Source organism: Mus caroli, chromosome 12 (assembly GCF_900094665.2).
Source record: "Mus caroli chromosome 12, CAROLI_EIJ_v1.1, whole genome shotgun sequence".
In the NCBI taxonomy this organism is placed as follows: Eukaryota; Metazoa; Chordata; class Mammalia; order Rodentia; family Muridae; genus Mus; species Mus caroli.
The window spans coordinates 94,090,661-94,118,129 of NC_034581.1; the positions used below are offsets into that span (position 1 = coordinate 94,090,661).

The following is a 27,469-nucleotide window of genomic DNA, read 5'->3' on the forward strand; positions in this document are numbered from 1 at the left end:
ACGGGGAAGAGTGAGCACACATTCTTGCTTGCCCTACTGCCAAGGGCATGCCACCACCCAGCCAGGTCACAGAGGACTGACTGACTGACTGGCTAATCTTGGGAAAACCAAGCCTCATCGAGAACCTAACTCCTGAGTTGCTGTCCACTAAAGCTACAGGCCCCGGAGGAGCACCAGGGCAGGGTGTGAAGATCAAGCGGGGTATGAGGACACAGCGTTGTTTGTGAGAAGAAAAGCAGCGTGGAACTTTTCACAGAGAGAACTTTTGTATCTGGAAATGTTATTTTCCTAAAATAGGGCTACTCTTCAGCATCTCCAATGATCATGGAAACAGCTGCACTCAGTAAAACCGAGGGTCCCAATGCTTATTGCCTGGGTGTTGAGCTTGACATGGGACCGACCCTGTCTGTCATGTCTACCCAACCCACTGGCTTGATGAAGCCCCCCAGAGGTGGAAGTGGACGTACACCAAGTGACGTGGACAGTTAGCAAAGGATTCTTGCTGCCCGGCATCTCAAATGTGTTTGCCCTGTACCAAGAAATGGCTCCAAAGATCACTCAGGAGTCTGTTATGTCCTTAAATCTATTCTTGTGCCCAAAGCTTGTCAGTAGACAGGGAATTTAGAAAGACCAAGGTCCAAAATACCTGGAGTAATACCTGTATAAGTTTAGTACCATATGGAACCCAAATGTCAGGCACTAAGAAACTAGAACTTGTGGTTGGTCCCTCCCGTCACTCTGGGCTCTGCAGGACCTGTTGTTTACATCACCCACGCTCTGACTAGTACACATAAGATTTGATTAATCATGACTTGTTTTTAATTTCTACCAAGTCTTAAGATTATTTAGTGTCTTTCTCTTCTTATTTTGTGCTATTATGAGAAACCTCCATTTTGAAAGCCTACAGTTGCAAAACTTGCCCTTGAGAATCCCCCCTCAAAAAAGCCTTATAGTTAATGTAATGTTTGCATCTGGAGATGCAATTTAGCTGGGGGTGGGGGTCGAGTACAGAATGCGGGAGGCAGGCTTGTAAATATCTCAGGAAAATATTTTGTCTTATACGGAACACGTAAAATATGCTCTTTAATTTAGCCATTATGTTTAAAAGATAGCAATGCTCTTTTAGAGCTAGGCAATTATTAAAGTTTCTGAAATTCCTGTCCTCTTTTTTTTTTGTAATAGACCTACCAATGTTTGAATTATGATTATTCATTTTGTGCTCAAAGTATAAATTTTCTTCTTCTCTTCCCAACCTCCCTTGCGGAAAAGGAAGTGAGTTTCAGCTGAGGCATTGAGCTGATGTCTAATATTTCATAAGCCTTTGAGATGTGTAACTTAATACTTGGATACGTGCTAATTTGTTTTATAATGTAATCAATAATACGGTGTTATGTGTTAATTAGTTCAACCACACATATATGACACATGTACACACACACACACACACACTGTCTGGGAATGTGTGGTTACAGTTCTGTGGGAAAAATAATTTGCCAGTGTTCTCTGACTCATAAAAAAATTAATGTAGGAGCTCAAACATCTAAATAACAATGGAATACATTGACCATAAAAAGAGACTCAAGTCCTATAAAGCTACTTCTCTGACGACAATAAACCTGACTCACAAAGCAATGACAGAATATTTGGGAAAATACCCAAATATTTGAAAGTAAAATATAGTAGTTCACCTTACCTATGGGGGATATGTTCTGAGACCCCAGTGGATGTCTCAAATCAAACTCTGCATATACTGTATTTTCCCCATATATACACACCCATGGTAGAATATATATCTGTGGCAATATATATTCCCCATAGATACACTAGGAACAATTTGAGCTCCAGGTACAGTGAGAGACATTGCCTAAAAAAGACAAGGTAGAGAGTCTTTTTGACAGTGTCAACCTCTGTCCTCCATACACCAATACATAGGCATGTGTGTGCATACACGCATGTATACACACACACACACAGACACACTTGATCATACTGCATTTGGGTGAGAACATGAAGCAAATGAAACTCTTATACACTGTAGTCAGAAATGTGAAATTGTAAAAATTCTTTATAAAACATTCTGGCAGTTTCTAAAAAAGTTAAACATACGCCTACTGTATGACCCACCCGGCCATTCCAATTCTTGTGTGTTTTTCCAAGAGAAATGAAGCATATGCCTGTGTAGAAATCTGCACACAAATGTTTCCAGGAGCTTTATTTGTGATAGCCATAAGCTGTCCAGCAACGGGTGGATGGGTGAGTTGCCTTATGTCTGTCTTTACACTGGAAAGCCACTCGGCAGTAGAGGCTGGGAGCATTAACTCTTGCTAAAACCTAGGTGGATCTTAAAATAATTATGCTGAGTGAAGGAAACCACTCATACCCCAGTCAGAAAAGCACATAGGCTATTGATTCTATTTCTATGAAATTCTAGTCTCCACAGAGCAATTTGTGTGACCGGGGAGGATTGCGGACTCTTGCCTACTTTGCAGGGCAGGAGATGACAGTAAAGATCCCGAGGGGAAGGAAGGGGCTTCTGTGTGTGTTCAGGAGGAAAGTTCCTTAGACTGATTTCAAACTCAGCACCGTTTATTCGGATGAAGCCAAACAAAACACAATTCGTGAGTGTAGGCAGCTCCCAGAAGCAGAGCCAGCTCTAAAGACTCCAGCCCACTTTGAGAGCAAAACAGCATTTGGAGAAGAACAAAATCGAGGGGCATAAACCAGGTGCTTAGCCCAGTTCATCATCCAGTCAACTGGTAACAGCTCAGCGGACTGGCTGCAGAAAACCCTGAACACACCAAAGCTCCGTCTCTGTGATTAGACTCTACAGTATTAGTGCTGTGCTCAGTTGACCCGGTGCAGGTGCCCAGTGCAACATCAGGGGACCTTTGCCACCTCCTGTTTCTCACGGGTGATGGGCTTTTCTTCACCCTGATGGTTACGAGGACTCACAGGTGTGTGTGCATATGTTCAAAATTACCAACCGACACACGGAACGTGTGTAGTATATTTTATAGTAAATCGAGCCTAGCAGTGGTATTTTTAGGGAAAAAGAAGAGGCTAAAAATGAGAGATGGTACTCTACCTACTCCTCAGCCCATGGCCCAGGAGATAGAGTGCTTGCCTTGCATGCATAAGATACTGGCTTCATTCTGCTATTTTAAACATGCACTTTAAAATCTTGTTATAAATCTTTTGGTGTTCCTGAGGGGGAAAAAGGAGGGAGGCATCAAGTCCTGGGAGTCTGGAGATAGACTACTAATAAACTCCCAATGACAAATCCCAAATTCCTTTAAGTTATATGCGGTGTCCTGAAAATACACATTATTTCCTATTGCATGGCTGATCTGGGTTGGTTAACTGTATGATAATCCTATTATCAGCTATCACTTAAACCATGTAACACACACACACACACACACACACACACTTTGACCATACCCACAAATCCTAAGTTAGATGGGTTAGTGGGTACAACAAAATGTATACAGTTTTGTGGCTTTCTTTCTTTTTCTCTTTTCTTTGTTTTTAACTTTGTTACGTTTCTTTATTCACTGGGTGGGTATTGCCACATCACACACTTGTGCAGGTCAGAGTGCATGTCTGAGCAGCTGGTTTTCCCCTCTCACCAGGTGGGTCCTAGAGATAAGCTCAGGTCATCCGGCTTGGCAGCAAGTGCCTGGTCCACAGACCCTTCTTGCTGGCAGCCATCTTTGTGGCTTCCCTGCCCCTGGCACTTCTCAGAAGCATAACTTCAGCTTCCACCTGCACACCCACAGTCCCCGATCCTCTTTTGTCCATCATTTGTCCAGAAAGGATACTTAGTATCTTTGTTGTTCTGATTGAGCCGGGCAGATACTGTAGAAAACCTTTTTGACTGTTTCCTTGTCACCAAATTATATAAAGCTTCTGAATTATAATCACAGACTGCCGTCTTCATGCCATAGTCCTAGCTACAGAGGAGTGCTGGGAGAAAGGACAGTATAGTCACCCTGTGAACACACACACCTGGGATTTCAGTCACAGCTGATGTTTCTTGTGATGGTAAAAAAATAAATAAATAAAAAATAGTGAGCACAACCAACAAAGAGTCTGACCATTTCTCACTTTTCTCAGAAAAGTCTGACCCTTTCTAGGATGAGCAGTCGGTACCATTACGATGCTTCATATGTAAGGGTTTCAAATACATACAAAGCTCACGTCCTCTAGAATTGAGGTAATAATGAAAACACATCTCATTTTGAACCATGCAAAGTTGATAGAAATAAGCTCAAGTCTGGCTAAAGCTGTTTCGGCTTGTCAGGGAAGGATTACTTAGGGGTCTAATTTCTTCAGGACTTTTTCTTTCCCCTTTCCCCAGACCTTGTAAAAGCTCAATGCTGCCTATCCTCAGAGCACTTTGCATGTTTCAAAGAACTTTGCAAACAACAATCTCATGAAAATACAGGTTCTCACAAATAAGACCCGGATTGGGATCCAAGCATCTGCCTTAGCCAGGTATGCTAACACACGTTGCTGGTCCCAGGCTAGCAAGGGCTAACAAGCAGTTGTTCTCAAAGTAGGGTACCATGGCCTATAGCATCAGTGGCACCTGGGAACTTGGAAGATGTTTGAGTTTAGGGGCCCGATGTCAACTTGACAAGATGTACCTGGTTGATAAACCTCTAGGCGTGTATGTGACGGAATTTCTAGATGGGGAAGAATCCACTGAGGTGGAAGATGCACCCTAACTATGGTGTTGGTCCCTTCCATGGACTGGGATCATGGAGGAGGCAAGCTGAGTCCCAGCTTGGGTCAACTCTGCTTCCTGACCACAGATGCAATGTAATCTGACGACAGATACTCTCAGTTCTTCCTCCCATGGCGGATCATACGCTCAAACCCTGGGCCAAAATAAACTCTTCCATCCTATGTTGCTTTTTTTGCTGGGTGTTTTTCCCCAACCCTCACAGCAATGAGCAAGCAACTAATGCAGGACCCTCTCCCCATTTCCTGAGTCAGAATGTCTGGTGGTGGTGGGGGGAGGGGAGCCCAGCCATCACCAACAGCAGACCCTTGGGTGGTTCTGATGTGAGCCAGCATATTCCAGAGCCACTGGCAGAGGGGGGGGGAGGGAGGGAGGGAGAGAGGGAGAGAGAGAGAGAGAGAGAGAGAGAGAGAAACACAACCTGAACACAGCTGGTGGGAAGCAGCTCATTTCAAAGGTCTAAGGGAAAAAAAACATGGAAACTTCAGAAGAAAGCCTAGTTACACAGGGCTATTTTAAACCACAATGTGTTTATGTGTTCCAAGAGACCTCGTCAGCTCTAATTTTATTTTTTTTATGAAAGAAAATACCAGCCAAACTCTCAAGCATGCAGACATTCTTGCTGACAAGGTACAGTGTGTGCTACACCATCCTAAGCCCCTTCACATGTTTATAATAAACATAACGCAGCCTTCTTCTTTGGTCAAGCCCTCCTCCATCAGCAGCCCCATGTTAACTGAGAAGGCACAAAACCTACCTACCTTAAATAATGCTTGAGAAATGTTACAAAATGGCCAGGAAAAAAACACAACATGGGGCCCATGGTTGCAGCCCATGTGGAAAGGCTCTTTTTAGCAAACACAGGTCTCTCTCAGACTCCACTATTGAATCAAAATCACACCAATATCTCCAGGGGACATGCGGGCATTGACTGGTGTCAGAGAAGTTGCCCAAACCTGTTGCCATTGTTGTCTTAAGCCCCTCCCACCGTGACTTTCTGTCTGGCCTTATGATCCCGTGAGCCTTCTCTGTGCCTCTGCTTACCACCTCATGGAAGTATGCACGGAGGTGGAGACATCCACTCACAATCACGCCAGACTGATATACTGGCTCAGGAGATGCTCCTGTGAATGGCCGAACAGCCTCGACTGCATTCTTAACTTGGACAGGGAAGTGAATGGGTTATAGAATTTCTTCTAATTTATAGATTGAGGAGGAAAAAAAGCTAAATGAACTATTTAAGGGCAAAGCTTATCATTGGCAAAGGACTTAACCAAAAAGTGTGCTTCTTCTCATTACTGTAACATCACATCACCTGCAAATCCCGAGAGGAAAACTTCCAGGGAAATTTGGGAAGTGATTGTGACAGTCTGCTCCTTATTCAAAACTCAATTTAGTTTTTTAAAATTTGATTAGGGGTTTTTGGTCTTGTTTTTCTTATATGTACCTGTAGTATAGATGTGGACACATGTAGATGTGTTCATATGTATCATGGGTGTGTATGTGTGCATGTGTGTGCTCACTTGCGCACATACACTCAAGTGTATAGGCCTCAGGAGTCTTCCTTAGTCTCTCTCCCCATATTCATTGAGGCAGGGTCTCTCAATTGAACCCACAGTTCATGAACACAGGTTAGTCTAGCTAGGCTGCTTTGGGGACCTCTCTCCATCTTCCTGGCAATGGAATTAGAGGTGGGCCACCATGCCCACCTAGCATTTACATGGGGTTCTGTAGATCTCAAGTCTGGTCTTCATGCTTAGATGACAAGTACTTTATCCTCTGGGCCACCTCCCCAGGCCTGGTCTTCAGTCTTTATCGGCAGATATACACATTGTCCACGGCACTTGCTTTATTAGCAGTTCTCCCCAAATGCGCCCCTTCCTGTCCCCTCTCACCCCTCTCCTCCCGGAGTTGTCCCTTCACTTCATTTTACAGCAGTAAATTAGCATCAAGACTCACATTCTCCAAGACTTACGGGCACCCCTGCTTTGCCCCTGTGTGGATAGTCATCTTCTCTCTTCTTTCTTCCTATGCAATGTACACAGTAAGTGAAGGCAGTGGGGGGAGATGGGCAGGGTGGGTAGGGAGCAAGACACAAGGAGCCTCTATGGGAATGTCAGCTGAGACCCTTGTTGTGTGCACTAACCAAAACCATTGGCTCTAAAGGAAATAAGAAAGGCATGCCCCCCGATGCCCGCCCCCAGTGCTTTGTAGATAGTGCCTTTTCTTAGTAGATTTAAGGTTTATGCAACTCTACAAGAAGCAAGCCAATCATCAGCACCTTTGCAGCCCCACTCCCACTTTGTGACTCTTACCTTTGATTATTTGAAATTGGATATCTCTAACTTTTCCACTGATCTGTGATGTCACTGCTATGCCTGCCAGGCGGGACTACAACCATAATCTACGCTGCCTGTGTTCTGACTGACCCAGCCACCGGCTTCCTGTCTTTCCCTCTCTCAAGACTCCTTATTCTCCGAGATACAACCCTGACATCAGGACAGCTGATAAGCAGGGAATGTCTGAGAAGCACTGAAGTGAGGCGCGCGTGTGTCTCACTAGAAAACTAGAAATGAGGAGCATTAGGGAGGAAGGCGTGTGGAAAGGCAGGTAGGTCTGAAGCTGGGCTTCTCGTGCCAGATGTGAAGGCAAACGAGAAGTTCTTGAAGGAAATGAGAAGTCTACTCCAGGGAACACACGCACGAGAAGATGGGAAGAGCTGACCACTAGGGCAAACCTCATTGCTGTTTTTTTTTTTTTTGAAGATAGCAGCCATCAGTATGGAGGTCAGACCCTCCTGCAGCAAAAAAGAGGACAGCTTACCAAAGGCTCAGGTGATTAGTAGAGTGTTTCTGGGGGAGGAGGGAGGGAGAGGGAGGAGGGAGGGAGAGGGAGGATGTAAGCAGATACCCACACGTGAAAGTGTGGAGACCAGGGATCAACATCAAGTGTCTTCCTCTGTCACTCTTCTTCCCCACTCCTTTTTTAAAAAATTATTTTGTTTTATGTGTATTAGTGTTTTACTTGCATGTATGTGTTTCACATTCCTGTGAGGGTTGGAGAGAGAATCAGATCCTTAGAACTGGCCTTACAGACAGCTGTGGGTATTCGGAACTGAACCCGGATCCTCTGCAAAAACAAACAAACAAACAAACAAGCAAAAAACCACGAGTGCTCTTGTGGGCTAGGACATCACTTCAGCCCCTCCTCAGGGTGTGTGTGTGTGTGTGTGTGTGTGTGTGTGTGTGTGTCTGTGGTGGTTTGAATGAGAATGCCCTTCACCACAGGCTCAGATATTTGAATGGTTACTCAACAGGGAATGGCACTACTTGAAAAGAATTAGGAGGTGTGGCCTTGTTGGAGAAAATGTATCATTGGGGGTGTGCTTTGAGGTCTCAGAGACCAGGCCCACTGGCTCTCTTTCTTCCTGCTGCCTGTGGATCTGGATTAAAAACTCTCAGCTCCTCCAGCACCATCTCAGCCTGCATGCCCCCTGCTGCTATGACAATGGACTAAACCTCTGAGTTTGTAAGTCAGTCCCAGTTAAATGCTTTCCTTTATACAAGTTGCCTTGGTCATGGTGTCTCTTCCCAGCAATGGATCACTGACTAAGACAAGGTCCCTCTTTGAACCTAGCTCTCTGATTGGGTTAGGCTGGCTGGCCAGCAAGACACCCACGCCACCCCCCCCCCCCCCCCCCCCCGCTTGTCTCTGCTCTGTGCCCTGGTAGATCCATATCCCTGCCTAGCTTTTCAATGGGTGCTGCTGCTGTAGTTCAAGTCTTCATCTTTGGAGAGCAAGGGCTTTCCCCACTGAGCCATCGGCCCAGAGCAAACCACTAGCATTCTTCAGCAATATGTTTTATTACGTTATGTCATCTTTCCATCACTGTGACAAGAAAACCAGGACATACTTATTTTGACCCAGGGCTTCAGAGGTTTGTGCTGAGGGTCACATGACTCCATTCTTTCTGAATCTGTAGTAAGGCAAGGAATCGTGGCAGAGAGGGCATGCGACAGCGAACTGTGCTTCTCATGTGAGCAGAAAGAAAGCAATACACTGAGAGAGAGAAATCACAGACAGACAGGCAAGTAGACAGACAGACAGAGATAGGGAAGAAAGAAGGAGAGCTTGATTGATTCTGGAGTCAAGATATAACCCTCAAAGACATGAGCTTAGTGATCTTCATCCTCCAATTTGGCTCCACATCCTAAGAGACCTTTCTGTCATCAAGTCCTCAATAGATTGACCATTGTTGAGGTTATCACATTCCTAATCAATAACATTAACAGTTGTTTTTTTTTTTTTTGACATAAAACCTAGTGCATACTTTATAGACTACAGTACACCGTAAACACTTTGGTATGCATTGCCAAACCAGGAAAACACCATGTGACTCACTTCCCTGCAATGCTGGCTTCACTGTGGTGCTCTGAAATAGAACCCACAATACTTCCACAGTATGCATGGACTTAGTGCTTTCTCTGTAATGGAAAACAAAACCAAATAAAACCAGAAACTGCTACTCATCTGTCAAGGCGCCCCGGGAGCCTTATTTCTTAATCCTTAAACAGAGGAAATACCCAAGTAACCTTACTAAATCGTTCCCTGAGTCTGTCTTTAAAAGGCTTCTGCTGGGTTGGGTGTGATGTCATTTGCCTTTGAACCAGCACTTGGGAGGCAGAGGCAAGTGGAGCTCTGTGAGTTCAAGACCGGTCTGGTCTACATGGCAAGTTCCAGGCCAGCCTGGGCTACAAAGTGAGACCCTGTATCAAGAAATGAATGGATTAATAAAGTAATTAATGAATTAAAGGGTGCTGTTCCATGCAGGACAAATCTTCCAACCTAATCTGCTACCTCAATCTGCCCTAGCTACAAAGAACATATGGAGAGAAAGACATTACTTATCTTTTAGGTAAGTGTTTCTCTAAGTTTGCTAATATATTAAAATGCCCTGGGGAGCTTTAAAACAAACAAAACAAAAAAAAAAAAACATTCTTTGGCCAGACCCTACACCATGTTACCCTACCTTTTCAGGGCCTCCAAGTGCCTTTGATGCATATCCAAGCTAGAGAAGCACTCACCCTGCCATCGATGCCCGTGTCCCACCCACCCTTGGTTCCACTCACCCAACATTTGCCCCCTTCTCCCCACGTAGCAGACGGCAGACTCTGGGGGAGGGGCGCTGGGGGGGTAGTCTCACCCAGTTTCATGCAGCTCATCTAAGACAGCTGTTTTGACCCAGAACATGGAGCTTGCAGTGTTCCTCTATTTAATAAAGAAATTCTTTCTCACCTTCTTCCCATCCCTTGCCATTATAGTAGAACCTGTAGAGAGGCAGCGCTGCACTCCAGCCAGAGCAGTAAAGGCCAGCCCTTTCGCCTGAGACAGATGCCCTCTGTCCGGTTCCCCCCTTCACTCTTGCACGGCAGGCCTAATGAGTTGAGCCTGGCACAGCTTTTCTTTGTTTCCCATTTTGGTTTTTGTTTTTAATAGTAAAAGGACACTGCAGTTGGAAATCCACTCTCAGAAACCTTTCTTCAAGCAGTCCCTATGAGAACACAGTAGTATTTCCTTTTTATGACCAGTTGAAGCTGATCAGAGCGCTCCCTCCTCCCAAGCCACAACATTCGGAACCCAGGACTACTTCTTGGCAGGCTGAGTGGAGCCCAGGACATGGAAGAACATTTTATTTTAATTCTGGAGCCTCCAGGTTCTTCACTCTCAGCAGATAATTCGGCCTTTTCCATTATGTGGGGGCACAGAAAATGCCACAATAAAACTTTAGCCAATGATGTACTGTTAACTGATCCTTGCTCAAAGTTCCTCTGTGTGAACTTCTAGAAGTTTCCAGGCTGTCTCGTGACAAACACAGCTTGGTGAGGTTACCAAGGCCCTTCCCTACGTTTGTTCTTCTGTTCAGCAGCTGCTCTTGGCCAGCCAACCCTGTTCCAGAGCTTTCTCTGGTCTAATCTCTCCCGTGTATTTGACTTTTATGTATTCACAAGACGGCTCTTCGAAAAGAACTGCTCCCCAGCCCCCAAAAGGCATCGGTGTCATGACTGTTAACACGAGAAGATTTATATTCACACCCTCAGGAATGTGCATTATACATCACAAACCGTTAGTACAAAAGAATTCAAGTAACATATTCAACCCCAGAATTTTGGGTGTTTATGATAAATGACCACATCATTAAAGATGAAGATTAAAGAGTTGTCAAGAACAGCACACTTGTTTGGGCCTGTTCCCAATATGCTGACAGTCTTTGCTAAGGTCATCAGAGACAAAGGGCAGCCACCAGCCAAAGTACTACAGGTAAGAAGTGTCCAACGCATCCAAACACCTGCTGTTTGTTTACAGCATGGTCTAGGGCCTCAAGATCACAGAGCCCTCAACTGTATCCTCAGGTCAGTCTCTGTCATTAGTCACATAGCTAAATGTAACTAGTAATGATGGCTTTTCACTGGGTTGTGAAGATTAAAGTACTTAGAAAGTACTGAGGAGTGGGGGTTTCGGAGAGGGGCTCAGTTGGTAAGGTACCACTGGCATTCAAGTGCAAGGACTTGAGTTTGAGTGCCAGCATCCAGGTGAAATGGCAGGTGTTACAGTACATGCCTGTAACCCCAAGTGCTGGGGAGGCAGGGACAGAAGGCGCCAAGTGGCAGGCTCCAGGCTCAGTGAGAGACCCTGTCTCAAACACTGAAGTAAAAGGAGAACACACTCACACACACACACACACACACACACACACAGAGAGAGAGAGAGAGAGAGAGAAAGTGAGCAGTGACTATATACATCACTTCAAGTGACCTTGACCATTCATTTATTTTGTGTGTGTGTGTGTGTGTGTGTGTGTTGGGGTCTTGCTCCATAGTCCAGGGTGGTCTTGAACTCCCAGAGTCAAGCTAACCTTCTGCCTCAGCTTCCTGAGTAGCTAGAAATATAAGCATGCATCGACATGCCTAGCTCCAGAGGGATTTTAAAGGGATAGTGAAACCCAAACAAATCCAGGAGGAAGAGGTGCCTCACCCATGAACAGAGGGATTAAACAGATTTTTTCCTTGTTTGAAATGCAAAAATGGCTGTCCTTTTTTCTAGTTTAAAATTTTGCAGGGTTCCCATCACCAGAAAAATCACAAGTAAGCATAAAATCAAACTCATTATTATGATATGACCCTTAGTCGATATCTTTGGTCCTCCCTACCCCTAAATTTAATACCAAATTCATTTCCCCACAAAGCCTTTCCAAGATGCCACAGGGTGCTGCTTCCTTCTCTGGGGGCCACTCTGCTGACACACTCCTATCAAAGTACGAGAAAGCACTTCCCAGAGGGCCTGCCTCACACACCCATGATAAGTCCTTAAGAGGAGGTTAAGAAGATGGACAATGATTCCCTGTTGAATCTTTGTAGAGCCAGCATTCAACCTAGCACTGGACACATGGTGGACTCTTTAAAAAGGTAGATGAATGAATGGAATGATGGATAGATCGATGTATGGATGTATGTGTGGGTGAGTGGGTGGATGGCTGGATAGATGGATAGATGGGTGGGTGGATGGATGGATGGATAGATAGATGGGTGGGTGGGTGGATGGATGGATGAACAGATGAAGAGATAGACAGATGGATAGATGGTCCATAGCCATGACACAAGTAGGCAACAGAACCAAAGCAGCTTGCTTTGTCTTCCTCCTCTTGGTTAAATTGTTTTTCCTTTGATCCCTCCACTGCCTTTGCTGGGCTATGGGTGACGCCTCAGAAAACACTGGTGACGAGCTCGCAGCACCCAGGATAGACTGCCAGACTGCCTTCAGCCATGTGTTTAAAGGCAAACAACAAGCCCAGCACCATGCACATCAGTTTGGGCCCATGTTTAATACCAGACTCTGAGATACCTGACTAAGAAGAGAAAAATCTATTAGCTAACTCTGTTCCTTCGTGAAAGGTGTCTTAATCTAAAACTGTCACAATAGTAAATATAATTAGATAACTATAATAATACCGTAGACCACAGTTTATTACCATCCTTTCTTCCGAGGTTTTCAATTGGAACGGAAAATGCAATTACTAATTAAATTAGACAACAGGAGGTATCATTTTCCAAATGGAACCCTAGTGATATAAATGAGTTACTGCAGCTTCTCCGATTTCTCACTGTCACCCAAAGAGGGAGTCATTGACTTGGCTAGAGCTAACCCAGAAAAACAGGTCTGAATGATGCTTTTGCTCTGTGACTCGAATACAATTAATCTATGCAGTGTGTGGGTGGTGAGCGTCGCCACTGAAAGCCCACAGGGACATTCAGGCCCAGTTAACCTGCTCCAAGAGCTCTGTGGACCCAGGAAGACAGAGAAGCATAATCTAGTCTTGATCTGGCCGAGAAGAACCAGGATTCCTGCCTTGCAGGGATTTGGGTAAAAGAGTTCAAGAGTTTTAAAGCAGAGGCTGGCTGGGTTGGCTTCCACTTAAATCGCTGCACTGGGGAGGCTGAGGCAGGAGGATTGCCGTAAGTTTGAAAGACCAGTTTGGTACATAGTGAGTTCCAGGTAGCCTGGACTACAGAGTGAGACCTTGTCTCAAAATAAACAGAACAACAACAACAAATAGAAAAAGAAAAAAAAAGGAAATAAAAAGAAAAGAAAAAAAAATAACTTAAGCAATAAAAATAATGCAGGAGGCAGCCATCTTTACAGGCCAGAGAATGTTCTGTTTTCTTTCCTGTTTTTTGGTTTGTTTTAATCTTTTACTAGTTGTATAGCAGAATGCACCAAACTTTACTTGGGTTCCAGTAGAAACCTTTTCCAAATAACACTCTCATAGCATTCTTGTTTTCCACGCTGTAATATGAACCCAAGGCTTGCTAGTACATACTAGGTAGGTGCTCTACCACTATGCTACATCCCGCTCCCCCAAACAGTGCTTTCAAAAGCACAGGACGAGGGCCTAGTTTCTCTGGTTGTTTTATTTATTTAGGGTTTTATTTATTTGTTTATTTAGGGTTTTATTGCTGTGAAAAGATACCAGGACCAAGGTAGCTCTTAATAAAGGAAAACATTTAACTGAAGCTGGCTTACAGTTTCAGAGGTTCAGTCCATTGTCATCATGGCAGGAGCATGGCACAGTGCAGTCAGACATGGTGCTGGAGAAGATGCTAAGAGTTCTGCCTCTTGATCCAAAGACAGCAAAGAGTGACTGTGTGCCACACTGGGCACACTGAGCATAGGAGACCTCAAAGCCCGCCCCCCCACAGTGACACACTTTCTCCAACAAGGCCACACCTTCTAACTCTGCCACTCTCTATAAGCTAAGCATTCAAACACATGAGTGTATGAGGACCAGTCATATTCAAACCACCAGAGTGGTCAAATAGAAATTCAGAACACGTGACGCACGCCTTTAATCCCAGCACTTGGGAGGCAGAGGCAGGTGGATTTCTGAGTTCGAGGCCAGCCTGGTCTACAGAGTGAGTTCCAGGACAGCCAGGGCTATACAGAGAAACCCTGTCTCNAAAAAAAAAAAAAAAAAGAAAGAAAGAAAGAATCTATAAACCACCCACTCCCTCCTTATTTTGAGGACTTGGTCACAACTTAAAGGGGGACTCCAACTGTGGAGACACAAGAGGGTTCTGCAGCTCACACTCACAGTCATAGGAGCACAACTTAAAGATGTGGGTATCAGCCTTACTTTCCATACTGGTCAAGTGAGAACAACAATACCCGGGCTCTGAAGGTGAGTGTCCGGACTGAGAAAAGCGAGTTAAGTCATTCCACATGTTCCGGAACTGTGGCATGAGACACCAGTGACTGGGGGAGCCCGACACGGTTAGTCTACTGGAGGTCCCATTCTTATAATAAAACAAAAAATACAAGCAACCTGGCCAAGTAGGAAAAGAAAAGGAAAAAAAAAAAAGTCATACCAAAATGGAAGAGAGGTTACAGGAAAAGTCCCTCCAGCCAAATTTCCAAGGAAATGAGTTTAATATGAAATTACAAAAGCAGAGCCCTGGGCTGTTTGTACTTTTCTATGAAATTTGATATCCAAATAGCACAATGTATCAGCAGAAGAGAGAAAATGCAAAGAACAGCAATGCTTTGAGTCCCTTTCTTGCTCCACACCTTCACAAACGACCCGGAGTGTGTGTGTGTCTGTGTGTGTGTGTCTGTGTGTGTGTGTCTGTGTGTCCTAATACTTTTAGGATCTAGGATACTTCTGAGCCAATACTTTCAGATAGACACCAAGGCAGGGGAGAAGAAAAAGTGGGGTACATGGTTAGATCAGGACCTAGCAATAGATGCTGCCCCAACCAAGCAAACCAATTTTTACCACTGTCTTTTAGACTATGTGCTCAATTCAGATCTAAAACTCAAGCTAGAGTTTCACCAGAAAATAATCTGGAATCAAGAGATGCCTGTGCACCTAAAGCAACCAGTTAGGAAGGACCAAAGAGGCCTCTGACTTCGAAAATCAAATTTGGGGAGGCTAACGTGTCCAGAAGGGTGCTGCTGCTCACAGAAGCTGGCCAGAATACTGCTGCATGCAAGTGAATCAGACAGGGTATGGGGCAGGGTATGTGTGTGTGGGGGGTGTTATGCAGAGAGCTTTGGTTATAAGAAGGAGGTATCTAGAAAGTTTCTGGAGCATGAAGGAACTCAAAGAGTAATTGAAACAACAAACAAACAGGCTGAGTGGCCTAGCTAGTGGCCTAGCACTGCACGAGCCCCGAGTTTTGAACTACAGGCTAAATCAAAGGCCTCTGACCACAGTCTCTCTCTCTCTGACCTCCGGACCCTCCAGCTCCCTATCCTCCAGGGCAGGCCGGAAACTATATTCCTTTTCCTGAAGGTAAACAAACAAACAAACAAACACCACCATCAACAACAACAAAACAAAAACAGGAGTTAGAATCCTTCTCTCCCAGAGCTAGTCATAAACCTACAAATATTACCTCTACTTTCTGTATAGGAGATAAGCCATAAAAAAAAAGTATAATGTTGTGCCCTTCTGTGGCTGTCACTTGTTCACCAGACCTGCATTCCAAAAGGCTCCTGCCTGCCACCAGGAATGTGGTAGATGACAGAGAAAACCTGAGGGTTTCCCTTCCCTGGAAAGCATCACCTTCAGGTCACATTGCTTTTCTAAATGACATTTCTACCTGTCTGTCCATGCTTTGTGTCTGTCAGCATAGAGACACTGTCACCGGGCCTTTATGCCTTCATTTCTGAAGGTGCCATGTCACACAGGATTTGAATAAATTAATCTGCCATGCTTTTCCAATCCTGCCTTTAAAAAAAAAAATAAAAACAAAGAGTTATTTACTTTATTTATATGAGTACAGGTCACTGTCTTTGGGTGTACCAGAAGAGGGCATCAGATTCCATTACAGACGGTTGTGAGCCACCACGTAGTTGCTGGGAATTGAACTCAGGACCTTTGGAAGTGTAAGTAGTCAGGGTTCTTAACCGCTGAGCCATCTCTCTAGCACCCCTGCCTTTTGTTACAAGGCTGTAGACCACCCCCTTTCACCCCTTCATCTAGATTTTGGTTGGTTTACAATCATGAAAAGCCTCACCAGGCAGGTCTCTCTGCTGCAATACAACTCAATTGGTAACAGTGGGCCAGACTTCCTGTTTCATTCACGTGTCTTCTTTCTGTTAACAGGAAGAACGCAGTCATTCCAGAGTTACCAGCCATCCTTCAGCAGATGAAACCTGCCACCAAATGGTCTCTAATATGTCCCGATCACCTACTATCTCATCATATTTCTGCTTTGTTGTTGGGCTGTGGTGTCCCCCCACCTTTAACAATGTCACTTCATGGAAATACAGACCTCTCTTGCTCCTAGCACCCACAACAGGTATGTGTGACCTATTGGTTGGACAGCAATGGAACTATTTGGGGAAAACAGGCACTTCCCTCTTTTCATGCATGGCACACCCCTAGTTTTGGTGGGACAGGGCAAGACAATGCAGAGGTTCCTCCATTGTGTACTCTGGTTGAGGCCATTTCAGGTTTAACTAGAATTTGATCTCCTTAGCGGAGAATCCCAGAAAACTACCAAATTCTATTCTAGAAACCCAAGGTCACTAACCTTAGCTTCTGTTAAGCTGCCTGCTGGGCAAACCTCCCCCTCAACGTAACTGCTTATCTTAGCTTCTGTTAAACTATCTGCTTGCACAAAACCTCCCTCAGCAGATATAGAGCAGGATACCAAGGTTTGGTTCTTACTTTTATAAAAAATAAATAGGGGGCTGGAGAGATGGCTCAGCGGGTAAGAGCACCCGACTGCTCTTCCGAAGGCCCTGAGTTCAAATCCCAGCAACCACATGGTGGCTCACAACCATCTGTAACGAGATCTGACTCCCTCTTCTGGTGTGTCTGAAGACAGCTACAGTGTACTTACATATAATAAATATATACATCTTTAAAATAAATAAATAAATAAATAAATAAATAAACCTTACTCTAAACACAGCACTACACTTGGGTCCTGAAAACCAGCTGCCTGGAATAAAGATTTTCAATTGGCAATAAAGTATCTGAGTGGTCATCTCTGGTGGGCTTCCTTGTAACACATGGTTCAGTTAACTGGCTGAAAATAGGGTCCATACTCTGCCCCAAAACCTTGTGACATAGCATGTATCCTTGAACAATCTTTGTTGTTATTTCTTTATAAAACCCGGTCTTTAAACGATAATCTCTAAGATCCTCCATATAAGAAATATTCTAAGACTTGGTGGTAAAATACATGATTTGTTACACTTGAACACAAGGATAAGGACCAGTCAACAGGTATACATCATGGCTTTGCCAACTTAACTAGTTCCTCTACCATACTGCAACTTAACTAGCTCCTCTACCATATTGCAGACCACACTTTTATCGATGCAAGTGGCCAATATCCATTCACTCTGAAAAGCACAGCCCTCCCACTCTCCTCCTGAGGCTGGAGAGGGGTGGGGGTGGGGGGAGATGATCTCTCCTGCCACCCATGGGTTAATGCTCTGAGATGGTCCTTTGTTTTACAGAGGGGCACGGAGACACACTCAGCTGATGCAGTCCATTATTCAAATTGCATTTCCGCAGCAGCGAATAACTCCAGCCACCTGACTCGGATCTTAGGCATCGTCTTGCCTCACGACAACCCAAAGCTATTACATTAAGAGCAGACAGAAAACAATGGAGCTGACAGCGACGTGAACTCCCCTGGTAGATGGAAACCATCAATCCAGGCGCTGAAGTATTTAGCTACAAAAGGGGAAAAGACATTCTTTGATTGAAGGATAAGAGGAAGGCATACACAGGCACTTTTCAATCAGAGTTAAAGCGAGTACCTTGGAAGAAATCGAAGATAAGTCTGCCTCAGGAAAGCGCAAGTCGGCAACTAAACCTGCTGGAGAATGAAAGTTTGGGGGCAAATGGGGTCACTCTGGTGTGTTCCCCGGTCAATTTGGGTGCCCAAGGTCATCCTCTGGTCCCTGTGTGGTAGTTTCTAAGGGAAATGAAACAGTGGGCTTCCTTAGGCGCCAAGGATGCAGGAGACAGATCATTTCTGCTTCAACAGTGTTAAGTGATATTCATACGCTCCAAGTCTTTATGCGTAAGTCAATGAAATTAGTCGTAGGATTTAGAAACCAGAAACACGGTATTGGGTTTTCAAAAACAATACAAAACGAAACAACAACAACAACAACCGTCCAACTATTCTTCTCTGTTAAACTTGTGTTCTGGTTCTCTGGGGTAGAAGAGCAGGGTTAATAGATTCTGCCTCGCCTAAAAAGGAAGCCAGTGGCACAAAATCTATTCCTCCAGCAAGGTTGCTGGGCAACGAGCAAGCTTTTGGCATGCGGCTGACGTCTCCAGGCAGCCCGGACTCCACAGAGTAAGCTCTTCCATCACTCACAACTAACTTGATTCTGATGGATTAAAACGGAATCAAAACGTACCGTAACTCACTCACTTCCAAATGCAGGAACCAGGGAGAGACAGAAAATACCGTAATCCCAGCCAAAGATGAATTTATCAGAAATACTAGGATTCACTGAAGTTCGTTTTACAGGATGAACAATCTCCTATCATGCTAAGGTCAGAATATTCAAAAGCAATGGAGACAAATAACACTAGAAATATATTTTCTTAAGCCAGGCATGGTGGTACACGCCTGCAGTCCCAGTACTCAAGAGGCAGAGGAAGAAGGATGGCTGTGAGTTTGAGGCCAGCCTGGTCTACACAGTGAGTTCCAGGCTAGGCAGGGATACTTGGCAAGATTCAGTCTGTCTCAACAAACCAAACAGTGGGGTTAGAGGGAACAGCTCGACGGTCAAGAGCACTGGCTGCTCTTCCAGAAGACCAAGGTTCAATTCCCAACAACCACATGGAGACTCACAACTGTCTCTAGTTTCAACTCCGAGAGATTAACGCTTTCTTCTTGCCTCTGCGGGTACCTGGCAGGCACATGGTACATAGACAGACATACATGCAGGCAAAACATCTATGTACCTAAAATAAATCAATGAGTTACTACAAAATATGTTGGGAATACAGTTCAGTAGTAGAACTCTTACCACACACACACACACACACACACACACACACACACACATTGAACTTCTCAGGCTGGAGAGGTGGCTCAGCGGTGGAGAGCACTGACTGCTCTTCCAGAGGTCCTGAGTTCAAATCCCATCAACCACATGGTGGCTCGCAACCATCTGCAATGAGATCTGATGCCCTCTTCTGATGTGCCTGAAGACAGCTACAGTATACTTATATATAATAAATAAATAAAATCTTTACAAAAAAAAAAAAGATGGACCTTCTCCTTCTCCATATAATGAGGAGTTCCTGATTCAAGTTCCCCCTGTGCCTGATACTGTGTGAGTCACACTTCCCCCTGGTGCTGGGGATGGAACCCGGGTCCTTGTGCATGTTAGGTAAGAGTTCCACCACTAAGCCACTGATCTCTAGCCTGGTCCCTGCTCTGCCATCCTTCAGCAGCAACTCTTCTGATGACCATCTGAGAGCAATATTAGTAACTAATTGGCACGGGTCCTCAGGTCCCAAGCCCATGCTTTGGGGCTCTAGGGAAATAATGCAGGACTTTGGGCCAGCTCTGCCTAGTGTTCAAACACAAAACAAGATGGCTGCTTCTCACCAACCAGTTCTGGTTTGGCATCCCCGGGTGTTCACTTGGGGAAAAGGCCTCCAAGGTACACAGGCCCACCTGGTAAGACTCTGAAAATAGGGGGGTTGACAGGTCAGTGTCAAGGTTGTCCCTCTCGTGGTGTCTCACATAAAGCAGGGAGGGAGGGCCTGGATGCCATAAACCATGCTAGCCCTTGTTTTCAACTTCTCTTGAAGAAAAACCTCTTTCTGGGCAGACACAATGTCGCAACTTCTTCAGCAAGGTGCACAAATCAGCATCAACAGTCACTGCTGCTTCTCACACAATCCTGAACCTAGGGTCATTAGTGGATCCCAGGGCCACCAGACCAGGGAAGAGGACAAATACAATCAGATAAAAGAAAATCCATCCTACCTACATATCTTCCAGGGGATCGAATGAAACCAGATTGCACCCCAGCTTCTCCTAATACACGGACGGTGTTGACACATTCAGGGGAAAATTTGCATGCTCTGGCCTTGGCATGTCCCCTTCTACAGCCCCTCCCATTCCTCATTCATTGTGTTATCTATTATATGTTCAGTTCGTTTCCAGGATCTTTCAACACATTTAAATGCACCGTGGGAGCCAAAAGCAGCTTCTCTGGACCCATTAGGATGATGAAATGTGACTTGATAGAAACTGATAAATTATTATTGCTCCCTAATAAGACGTGTACCCCTAAGAAACAAACAGCTGTTAGTAGTAATAAGAAAGTGTCCCAGTGGGCATTGCCACAAGCTTGTAAGAGTGACTTCACCAGTTCATGGCACCACCCTTTAAGGTCTAGCTCTAAAGCCACCTCAGAAACCCTCTACTGAGACTCCCACTTCCACACTAATCTCTCTTCCTTACCCGTGGCTTGGCCTCTGCATGGACCACTTTCTATTTTCTACTGATTCATTCCTTTTAACGTCTACCCTTCCCCCACCCGGTTTATGCTCGAAGGTCTGTGTAAACACAGGGCCCTGTGCAGAGGGTAGATTCTCATGGGAAGAGAAAATTGCACAATGATGTAAGCCCTAAAAAACTAGAATTCTGATTGCTTGTTTGTTTTTGGACAATCTCGGATGTCTAGGTAAATCTATTTGCTCCATAAAAATAGAAGAGTCTTTGGTTCAAATGAGTATTAGGTCAGCCCAACCAGCATGGTCGTTTCCCTTTGTCTTAAAAGACTTGGGCTTTCTCTAAGTAATCTTGTAGATGGTGTGTTCTGTATGACCTTTGTCATTCGAGGCACGGTATCCTGTAGTCTAAGCTAGCCTCAAATCCACCATGTAGCTAAAAGCGACTTTGAACTCCTGCTGCTCCTGTCTCTACTCCCAAGCACGGGGACCTTGGGTGTGCACCATCCTGCCCATCTGTCAATGACGCTTTTGTATAGAGGAGTTAAAGAACTTTCCTAGAGGGTCCCTTCCTTTAAAAAAAAAGTTCTATATTATGAAAAAACAATACTTATTTTATAACCTTTGGCATTATTATAGATACAAGTGTAAATACATATGCATATCTGTGCACAGGTATATTCAAATATCAACTGTCAGTTGTTGGTCAAATGAATGTTCTCTTTGAGTCTGCAAGATTGCTTCTCTTGGGGTTCATTGATGATCGTATCCATTTGTATCCCTCCCACAAATACTCATCAGTATTATGATTACCTGTTATTACACAGTCTCTGTCTTCCTAAAACAGCAGTTCTCAACCAGGGTTTTGACCCTGTTGTCAAGCCTTTATTTCCAATATTTACCTTACAATTCATAACAGTCACAAAATATAGTTAGCAAAGAGTCTTTGGCAACAAAGAAAATAATTTTATGGTTGGGGAAGGGGTCACCACAACATGAGGAACTGAATTTAAGAGTCGCAGCATGAAGACCACTGATCTCCGTCGAGAACCTCGGGCCTGAAGGCCTGTGACATGCTCAAGGATCAGAGCTGTTCTTCCCCACACTACTGCAGCCTACTGCCTAGCCCTAACCTCCACATAGATGAGGCACACTGTAAATATTTGTATAATGATCACTGCCTAAGTTCACTGGTTAATGACTTAATACCTGATTGAAATTCTATCTTGTTTGAAGGTTTCAAAACATGGCTGGAGATTTAGAACTAAGCTACTGATCCCACATAGATTTTTTTTTTTTTTTTTTTTTTTTTTTTTTTTTTTTTTTTTTTTGTCTTTGTGAAACAATTGCTAATCAGAATACTGAAGCATGGCCTCTTTAGGGAAACTTCAAGAGCTAGGAACTAGCTTTTATCTCTAACAAAGAAAGAGGTGGGGAGAGAAGCTAGAAAAGAGAAAATGTTTTATCTTGTTCGAAGAGAAAATTCTAAATGAAATATACATATATGCAAAGAGTTATGATAGGACACTTGAGTTGAAATCAAACATATATGTATGGACTTTTGTTAGGTGGATTTTTTTTTTTTTTTTTCTGAAACAGTATCTTTGGAAGTCATCCCTCAACCTGGGTCAAGGGATGCAGGTCTATTTGAGCCCATGCTCCACAGGCACTGCTGGTCTATTAAGCCGCAGATACTGAGTAATTACAAGGAAGAGGGAATGGGAACACCTGAGGCTTTCATGATAGGCAAAGGTGTCTCCCCTACAGCTGTATAACAAGTATTATTCTCCAAGCATCATTGCCCCTTCCTCCATCCCCTTCTTTAATGTGAACACAGGATCCCAGGCTGGCCTTGAACTCTGATCCTTGTACTACCACCAGCCAAGTGCTAGGATTCTAGGTATGCATCACCACACCTGGCTACTACATGTATGTTTTAAGATAAGCCAGCAAGATAGCTCAGTAGGTAAAGGCAACTGCCACCAAGACTGCAGACCTGAGTTCGATCCCCAGCATCCACGTGGTGGAAAGAGAGAACTAACTCCCACGAGTTGCCCTCTGACCTCTACACATGTTCCATGGTACATACAGTCTCGCTCCCTCCCACTTTGTTTTCTGTTAGCTATGATAAACACCATAACCAAAAGCAATATGTATTTTTTTTTAATAAGGATTTACTTTATCTTACACTCCCAAACAATAGTTTAGCATCAAGGAAGTCAGGGCATGAACTCAAGGCAGCAACCTGAAGGCAGGAACTAAAGCAGAGACCACGGGGAGCACCTAACTGACATGCTTCCTCTGCCTTGCTCAGTCCCACCTACCTAGGGATGGTACCGCCCGTAGTGGGCTGGGTCTTCATATGTAAATGAAAAATTGATCTAAATAGAAACAGTCCAATCTAACAGAGGCAATTCCTCAACTGAGGTTTCCTCTTTTCAGGTATGTCCAGGTTTGTGTCAAATTAATGAAAAGTAGCCAACACATATACAAATTAAATATAATAAAAATATTGCAAGTTTAGAACAAGAAGCACCCCTATTCATTGAGGATAAAAAATTCTGGCTTCTAGTAGCTTCTCCTCTGGTGCACATATCCTCTACCCGAGTTTCTGCCCTCTGCAGTCCGAAGATTTTTCTCCTACTATATTTTAAATACTTTCCTTATTATTCCTGCATACTTAATATAATATATTAACACTTGGCAAAATATATGTTCTGATTTTATATTCAGAAAAAGCATTATAAGTATATACAAGTAGTTGACTATGCTATATATGTGGCTATAAAGGTGTGCGTATCTCCATATAGTATATTTATTGACTTTTGCTAATACAGTAGGGTAACCAAGACAAGGAGAACCAGAGCAGTAATTTTTTAAATTATTCATATTTGACTCTAAGATACCAAAAGATTATTTAAACACTAGACTTACTTCCCTTCTGTTCTTAATTCTATTTAGCTTAGGCTAATAAGCCTAATTTATATTTCAAAGGCATGTGCTAACTGATCATATAGGATAATGTATGTAAAAGTATTCCATAATTAAAAGCCTAATGTAAATATAACTACATAATAATCATTTTCTTTTACATTTTTATTTGTGTATATATGTGTGTATGTATGTGTATATATTATGTAAGCTGTATAACCTAGCACTATCATTTATAAATGTCTGATAAAAGATCAATTCTGACCAGTGACGAAGTTTTCAAAACGAGAAATATCAGAAGAATGGCTGATGTTTGATTGGTTGGGCTTTTTCTAAGACAGGGGTCCAAACAGGGCCTGTCAACAGTCATCCTCCTGCTTCAGTTTCTTTGATGCTGAGATTATAGGAATAAGCCACTATGCCCAGATTACATACATAGTTTTCTTTATTGTTTTGTTTAGACAGTGTTTTTCTAAGTAGCACTAGCCTGGAACTTACTACATAGTCCAAGAAGGTGTCAAATTCTCCTGCCTCTGAGTCCTGAGTGCTATAGTTGTGCTGTGCTCTGTGCTACAGTTACAGCTGTGCTGTGTGCTACAGTTCCAGCTGAGCTCTGTGCTACAGGTCCAGCTGTCCTCTGTGCTACAGTTACAGCTGTGCTGTGTGCTACAGTTACAGCTGTGCTGTGTGCTACAGGTCCAGCTGTCCTCTGTGCTACAGTTACAGCTGTGCTGTGTGCTACAGTTACAGCTGTGCTGTGTGCTACAGGTACAGCTGTCCTCTGTGCTACAGTTACAGCTGTGCTGTGTGCTACAGTTACAGCTGTGCTGTGTGCTACTGGTACAGCTGTGCTCTGTGCTACAGTTACAGCTGTGCTCCATAGGGCTTGGGATTAAATCCAGGACTTCATACATGTCAAGCATTCTTCCAACTGAGCTACATCTTCAGGCCCCTGCTCACTCTTCTGCTCTCCCTCTACCATCTGTCTATCCAGCCTCTCTATATTAGCTTCCATCTATCCGTTATCTATCTATTTAATCTAATCTAAAACAAAAACTTCTTTAGTCTACTATTAGATTCTTACAAATTTTGAATGTTTGTATTAAAGATCTTTTGTTTCATAAAATTAGAATAGTAGTAGTTTGAAGCCAGCCTGGTCTACACAGTGAGTTATGGAACAGGCAGAGATACATAGTGAGACCGTCTTGAACCAAAAGGATAAAAACAAACAAAAAAAATTTCTGTTGGGCCATTATAGTGAACACCTTTAATCCCACGACTCGGAGGAGAAGGCAGAAGCAAGCATATCTCTCTGAGTTTGAGGCCAGCCCAGTCTACAGAGTGAGTTCTAGGACAGTCACAGCTGTGACAGAGAAACTGACTTGAAAAGCAAAAAACAAAACCAAAGATAGATAGATAGATAGTCATTTGGTAGCTTTTTTTTTTTTCAGTTTTGATTTTATGTGTATGAGTGTTTGCCTACATGGGTTTATGTGTACCGTATGAGTGCCGGTGCCTGCAGAAGCCACAAGAATGTGTCAGATTCCTGGAACTGAACTTATAGATGGTTATGAGTCACTACACAGGTTCTGAGAACCAGCCATGGGTTAACTGCTGCGCCATGTCTTCAGGCCATTCATTTTGTTATTGAGGTGGAGTTTAATGTAGTCCAGGTGGGCCTGGAAATTGCTGTGTCACTGAGAATAAACTTTCCTTTTTTTTAATTCCTCCACCTCCCCAGCGCTGATGTTACAGGCATGGTCATCACTTCCGGTCTAGACAGTGCTGAGGCTCCAATCCAGGGCTTTAGGCATGCTGAGCGAGCACCTGCCAGCTAAAGCACCTTCCCAGCCCTTAAAATTCTTATTTTTTAAGACACATGTTCATGTACAAACACACACACACACACACACACACACACACACACACACACACACACACTGGCATCAAAACCTCCAACTTGCTCCCTCCCCAGTCTCCCAACATTATTATCTTAGAAGTGTCTTCACTCGGTTTCCTCCACAGCCTTATGGGAAGCAGCACTGTAGAAGCAGCCACAAGCCTTACATTAGCACAAGACAGGGGCAGAGGGAGGATGGAAGCCCAGCCATCCAACACAGGCAAAGAGACTTCAAAGCATCCCTCTGATGGCTCAAACATCCATAACAGAACTGGTATTTCTTTTTGGAGTCAAGGCAGGGTCGAGTCTCTTCCAGGGGCCAGTGTTCATCTCGGAGGTTGCAGCCCTGGTAGACTCAATGCCTTTTGATCTGGGTGGAACCAGAGTGTTACAAATATGCTTGCATTAAGCTATCTCCAGCCTGCCTGAGGGCATCAGTCTGGAATGCAAAGATGGGAGCCTCAGACTGTCAGGTTCCCAGTCTTCATTTGGATACATTTTTCACTGGCAGGCTAGCTAATGCTTCTTGTGTGAAATGCAGCAAACTGACTCCCAGGAGCCATAACAATCACACGAGCATCCCCAGGAAGGGCCAATGCCTGTGTCTCTGTCCTCTAGGGCAAGGATTCAGGGGAAGGATAAAGAATAATAAGCAAATACCACAGCATCCAGTAACATCCCACAGGCACGTCTGGAGCTCTTGGACTGCAGAAAGACCCTGGCTACCACCACAGTCTTGGGCCACCAAAGCATCCATGTTCCTTGCCCATGTCTGGGCTAAATGGAATCTTCCCAAAGACCCAGGCCTGTCTACTCCTTGGTCTTGCCCTTGACAGTGCAAGACTTCATTTCCAAAATCAAAATGCCCAAGACCAGGATGTAGCCAGGAGGCATACCGTGTCAGCAGTAAGCATTTGGGCAGCTCTCTGCATTTCTCTATCTTCTGGACAATTTACTGAAAATCCTCTATAGGTGAAGGGCATCTGCTATGCCAAATTTGGGGAAAGGAAGAGAGGGAGAGATGTCTTTAATCAACAGCTGCAATATACTACACCTGTGTGACTTGTCGCCCAAAGACATGAAAGGATTGATGATCAGAGATGGGGAGAAAGCAGTTCATTTCATTTCCTACCAGTTTATACCACACAAGTAATAATCCTGGCACACACGCCCAAAATCAAGAACTCTTGAAGCCTTAGGTGACTGCTCACATAAATACAAAGATGGTATAAATGAGCCCACAGTTCCTATAAATGGGAATAATACCATTTCCCCTCTCCTCTCTCTGTGTGAGTATGCGTGCTCGTGCACGTGTGTGTGTGTGTGTGTGTGTGTGTGTGTGTGTGTGTGTTTTGCTGGCAACTGAACCTAGGGCCTCTTGCATGCCAAGTGTGAGCCATTACCACTGAGCTACCCCAGCCCTGCTACTGTATTAATATCATTACAGGTAACCCATGATCCAAAACACTACATAGTCACTGTGAAGCAGCGAGAGAGGACATGCTCTGAGGGAAGAGGGTGTACAAGGTGACACCTCAGTCTTCTGCTGTTCCTTGGGACAATGGAAGGACACACACAAATGTTTCTGAAGGGCCTTAAAAGAAATTCTTTCAGAGAGCAGAGACCTTAGCCATCACATCGGTCTCTGAAGTTATGCACAATGACATCCTTTGGTTCCTTGCCCAGGGCAGAGGTTTAAGCCTGAAGACTCCGTTTACTTTACCAAAAATTGTAGAAGTGATTTGTTTTCTACAGCACAAGGCAGATGAGCTGCCTCCTCCTCCTCTTTCTTCTTCTTCTTCTTCTTCTTCTTCTTCTTCTTCTTCTTCTTCTTCTTCTTCTTCTTCTTCTTCTTCTTCTTCTTCTTCTCCTTCTCCTCCTCCTC

General features: G+C 44.1%; 1 protein-coding gene across 5 annotated transcripts in view; it reads right to left on the reverse strand.

Moving 5' to 3' along the window:
* The window catches only part of Foxn3 (forkhead box N3), a 364,206-nt gene that overhangs the window by 287,299 nt on the left and 49,438 nt on the right, over positions 1-27,469 (reverse strand). For 2 of the 5 annotated variants that reach the window (XM_029484506.1, XM_029484505.1), the window contains exon 2: positions 16,321-16,399. The exons of the other annotated variants lie outside the window; for them this stretch is intronic. The gene's annotated coding sequence lies outside the window, so the exon portion shown is untranslated. The remainder of the gene's footprint in view (positions 1-16,320; positions 16,400-27,469) is intronic. 5 annotated transcript variants of the gene reach the window in all.